We start from the raw sequence: 5511 nt of genomic DNA, 5'->3' as shown, positions 1-5511 counted from the left end.
TGCTTGGTTTTGATTGTAAGCATTACTACCTTTAACATAAGGCATCGGTGTAACCTGCACGGAGCCGGAGTTTCTGCCATAAGAAACTTGCTGGCAGACTGGATGGACATTTGCTCTTTTTCTGTTGGCAATACTATGTTACTATGTATGTTATGTTGTTAGCAGCGTAACTTTACTGCTGTTCCTGATGAGGAGCAAGTCTTCTGATTTTGTGTATTTGGGTGAGGGGGCCGGGTCAGCTGGGCAGCGTGCAGGATGAAGAACCAGAGAATAACCTCAAGATTGACTGGGCAAACTGATGGACTAAGTGGAAAAACTGGGAATGTCCCTTGCCGCGAGCGTGTTTCAAAATCCGCTTCCATACCTCGTATTCGTGACAAAGCTGGCAAAGTTCTATGGAATGTGCTAATAATACCAACTGTATTCCCCCAATTTCCACAATTTATATTTGGAGGCGAGTTTTGACCATTATAATAGGCATCATCGTACAATAAGGGTTCACTTTATTACTCTGCCTTAGCTGTAATCATAGATCAATCTTAAATAATTTTTTAATTTTTGTTGCTTAGTGTGACGCCCACCACCAATTATATTAAAACTTCATATATTCATTGTATTTCATCAAGATTTCTTGTCTGTAGACTTATCTTATCTTTGAAGCATATGTTCTTCGCCCATAAATATAATAGTTAATGGTGCCAATGCCCGACACGGGGCCGTGTTTTGGACTACGGAGTCCTTTATCAAGGGCTTGTTTCTGCGACAAAACAAATATAAAACTTGTATTAATATATCTCAAATATAAAGTCCAAATTACCAGAGCCGACGTACGTTTCGCAAAATTGCTGCTTCAGGGTATTTAGTGCATCTGGACAAGTCATCTTCAAAAAAACACAAGACATGTTCTATAGACACATATCCCAATAAACTTGATTTGACGAAAGACATTTGTTTCTTACTTACTTGTTCTGTCCCGATCAGTTCATGATCTCAGGGCTTTTGCAAAACGTATGTTGGCGTTTCTTCAGCGCAAACAAAAATGTTCCCGGCGTCTTCTCAACGCAGACAAAGTGTACTGCGTCCTTTCAGTGCACAAAGTGTGTTTGGTGTTTTATCAGTAACAAATCACAAAGAGCAGTATTGCAAACCTGTTCGCTCAAAACGCCAAAAATCACAAAAGGTATCGCCAAGTATATTTTGAAAACAATCCTTCACTTGTCACCACACTAATGTTATAGGTCCATTTTTGTTAGATAAAAATTATTTTGTTGAAAAAATTTTTAGTAGAAAGGCGGGACTGCATCAGCAAGCCTTTGACGACGTGCTCAGTACCTTACCGAGCCGTCCGGTCTTTTCAATCATTTGCAGCCCATCTGAACCAATATGCTTTTGTAAATAATGCACAATCCGGTGATCTTCAATAAAGGTGTTGATGCAAATTAATGCAATATTGTTTAAATATGCCCTTTCAATGAATCATATGGTAAGAATGACTCTTATGATTAGAAATACAGATGATTCGACATCGGCCGTGTTTCGCAGCCCTACGGCTGCTTCATCAGGAGTCAATGGTGTCACAAAAAGAGTCTAAGAAAAAACAAAACTGTTTTACAATGTGTACTTATTCAACACACAAAAAAATTTTGTACTTAGCTTATACCAGTGTAGCAACCTGTTCCTATCAGGACGCACGGTCTCCATATCGATTCCTTTCACTTTAACGCCGGGCTAGAGACCGCATCGAACTAGAATCTCAGATTAAATAGCCCGCTCTTTTTCGGGCGTCATGACGTACAACGTCATTTCTCACCATGGTAACAGGACGCTCAGACAGCGTCAATGTTACAACGAAATCACAAAATTTTTTTTGAAAAAACAAAAGCATCAAAGTAGGCTAGTAAATCCAAAAGACTACAACAGCATTATAGAAATACATTCAGCTCTAACATCGTGTTGAGGCCCATCGTGTTGAGGCCCATCGGGTGTACAGTATCCAGAACAACGCTGGATTCACTATCTAGATACTGTACACCCGATGGGCCTCAACACGATATTAGAGCTGAATGTTTTTCTATAATGCTGTTGTAGCCTTTTGGATTTACTAGTCCGCTTTGATGCTTTTGTTTTTTCCAAAAAAATTTTGTGATTTCGTTGTAACATTGACGCTGTCTGAGTGTCCTGTTACCATGGTGAGAAATGACGTTGTACGTCATGACGCCCGAAAAAGAGCGGGCTATTTAATCTGAGATTCTAGTTCGATGCGGTCTCTAGCCCGGCGTTAAAGTGAAAGGAATCGATATGGAGACCGTGCGTCCTGATGGGAACAGGTTGCTACACTGGTATAAGCTAAGTACAAAATTTTTTTGTGTTGAATAAGTACACATTGTAAAACAGTTTTGTTTTTTCTTAGACTCTTTTTGTGACACCATTGACTCCTGATGAAGCAGCCGTAGGGCTGCAAAACACGGCCGATGTCGAGTCATCTGTATTTCTAATCATAAGAGTCATTCTTACCATATGATTCATTGAAAGGGCATATTTAAACAATATTGCATTAATTTGCATCAGCACCTTTATTGAAGAACACCGGATGGTGCATTATTTACAACAACATATTGGTTCAGATGGGATGCAAATGATTGAAAAGACCGGACGGCTCGGTAAGGTACTGAGCACGTCGTCAAAGGCTTGCTGATGCAGTCCCGTCTTTCTACTAAAATTTTTTTCAACAAAATAATTTTTATCTAACAAAAATGGACCTATAACATTAGTGTGGTGACAAGTGAAGTATTGTTTTCAAAATATACTTGGCGATACCTTTTGTGATTTTTGGTGTTTTATCAGCACAGACCAAGCTAAGTGCACATTATCAAATGAGTTTAAAGTTTGAAGTTTTTTCTCAATCATAACTCTTGCATTTGAAGTTCGAACTAAGTATACCACACAAGAATGTGAAGCGGGTTTCGCTGCAATTCTTTGCAGCACAAGATGTTTTTCAGCGCAAAAATAAACGTTCTTGGTGTCTTATCAACAGAGACAGAGTTTAATGCATGTCATTGCAAGAATTGGAATTGGAACTTCTTTAACTCTGGGAATATTATATAACAATTCATAAACAAATGCACTGTACAGGAGTCTGAAGCTGATTTTGCTGTAACTCATTGAAGTACGTAGATAAGTGAATACATGACAATTTGTACTTTTTAATATATCTGAAGCTGTCCCTGTTGTAACTCTGTGTAGTACTAAGTAATTTAATGCATCTTACACTTACTACAGCCTAATTAGGCATTATAGAGAAGGCAATAATCTATAGTCCAGCTTGCCTGGACATTATTGAGACAATTTGAATTTAAACATCAATGCATGGGCAGTGTACTTGAAATCTCTACGAGTGATTTTGATCTAAATACCAGTACTTCACACACATTAGTGGAAATTATATTTTATTTATTTTTATTTATTTATTTGTTATTTTTATTATACCGAGTTTCATGATAGGAATCACATCAACCCGGTTTACAATTAACAATGTGAGTAAAGGCAGAGAGTAACAAAGTAAAGAACATTTCCCAATTCAAGAACAAATATAGTATGAAACTTAACAAATATTATAACAATATTTTGGATGTGAGAAAGTTACAAAAAACATGGAAAAATAACTTGGATATGAAAGGGGAAGAATTGTATATATATTTTCCCCAGAAGAAGACAAACATTTTTCTTTGAGAAGAAATTGGGAATATTAAAAACCCATTGTAAATTTAGATCATTTTTATTAAAAATTACAAAAAAGTTAAAAAAAAATCTTTTGGATAATTAATAAAACGATACAATTCTAATTAGAGGTTTTTGACCTATGATTGTAACAACTGGCAGAAATTCTGATTGAAAATTTTTCAGACAATCACCAGTGCTGAGGTCTTTTCCTCTATATTGCAATATATCTTAAAAATGTTTCAAAAACATTTTTTTAAGAAATCACTTTGTGGAGATATTATACACTTTTGCAATTTCAGTACATTTTATGCTGTCCATATTTCCTCTGTAACTCTTACAGCCTCCTAGCCCTCATAAGGCTTCCTTAGCATAACCATTAATTTTCTTGAAGTCAATTATTCTGAAGTCTAGGAATCTTGCTTTGGATAGTTTGGTTTTCATCCAGTATTTAAAAGTCCAGATATATTCTTTCAGATTCTTTTATCTATCCACCTCTTTTATCCATGAATTGATTTTAGAAATCTATTATTTGAAACAGCACTAATTATTGTTTATAATCTTACAGATGCCATTTTGTGCATCAAGTGTCCTGAGGACCACTGGAGCAACCAGAAGCGAGATCGGTGCATCAAGAGAGTGGTGGAGTTCCTTTCTTTCAGTGACACCTTGGGGGCTTGGTTGGGAGCCGCTTCCATTTTCCTCTCAGTGATTGCTGCTTTGCTCCTGGTGATATTCATCCAACACAGACACAGCCCCATTGTGAGGGCCAACAACCGAGGACTCAGTTACCTTCTCCTAACCTCCCTCATCTTTTGCTTCCTCTGCTCTCTCATTTTTATTGGGAAGCCAATAGAGCTCCGCTGTGTCCTACGCCAGACTGCCTTCGGCCTAGTTTTCTCTTTCTGTGTGGCCTGTATTCTTGCCAAGACCACTGTGGTTGTGGTGGCTTTCAAGGCCAGGTCCCCAGACAGTATGTATCGAAGGTGGTTGGGTTATAGAACCCCAGTCACTATCATCCTGAGCTGTTTGTCAATTCAGGCCATCATCTGCCTCACCTGGATATGTATATATCCTCCTTTCCCAGAGTTCAACTGGAAGGACTCACCAGCTAAAATCCTCCTGGAGTGCAATGAGAACTCACGAATCGCCTTCTACTGCATGCTGGGATTCCTGAGCCTGCTGGCTGGCATCAGTTTCCTGGTAGCATTCCAAGCCCGGAAACTTCCAGACCGCTACAATGAGTCCAAGTGGATTGCTTTCAGCATGACTGTGTTTCTTAGTGTCTGGACCTCCTTCCTACCAGCCTACCAGAGCACACGTGGGAAATACATGGTCGCCGTGGAGATATTCGCCATTCTGTCTTCCAGCACTGGTGTCCTAGCCTGCATATTTCTGCCCAAGTGTTATATTATTTTGCTAACACGGGGATCTGGCAATGTGACAACATTTAGTAAGAAACAGGCCATAAGCAAGAGGAAAATGTGATAGGCTGTTTGCATCACTTGATGGATTTTGAAAAGAAAATTTTCATGTTATATTATTCAAAATATTTACAGATTTGGCAGCCTCCACAAATTTCCTTTCCCATGAGGCTAAAAAGAATAAGCAATCTCACAGTGATAATAGTGTTACCCCTGGGCAGGAAAACCTAGATACTGGATCTGAAGGCTCACATCTCAGTTTTAGACCCTAAATGCACTTAATACACCTCTTTGACAGTTCAGGATCCCCTGTGGGGGAAGCTCCGCTTCACAACCCTTTTATGATGTTTACTTCCCAATCTCTCTTTCA

The 5511-nt window shown here is 38.6% G+C and overlaps 2 long non-coding RNA genes across 2 annotated transcripts; one reads left to right on the top strand and one right to left on the bottom strand.

Annotated features, from left to right (window-relative positions):
• Positions 1–496: 496 nt before the first annotated feature.
• On the bottom strand, positions 497–1725 carry LOC115081258. Its single transcript, XR_003853764.1, has 3 exons — positions 1673–1725; positions 964–1587; positions 497–757 (listed from the first exon to the last, which is right to left on the bottom strand). It is a non-coding gene; the product is annotated as an uncharacterized LOC115081258 (long non-coding RNA).
• A 518-nt stretch (positions 1726–2243) lies between these two features.
• LOC115081247 lies at positions 2244–3212 on the top strand. Its single transcript, XR_003853761.1, has 2 exons — positions 2244–2327; positions 2411–3212. It is a non-coding gene; the product is annotated as an uncharacterized LOC115081247 (long non-coding RNA).
• Positions 3213–5511: the final 2299 nt, after the last annotated feature.

This window comes from Rhinatrema bivittatum, chromosome 1 (assembly GCF_901001135.1).
Source record: "Rhinatrema bivittatum chromosome 1, aRhiBiv1.1, whole genome shotgun sequence".
In the NCBI taxonomy this organism is placed as follows: Eukaryota; Metazoa; Chordata; class Amphibia; order Gymnophiona; family Rhinatrematidae; genus Rhinatrema; species Rhinatrema bivittatum.
This window is presented reverse-complemented; position numbering and strand designations above follow the sequence as displayed.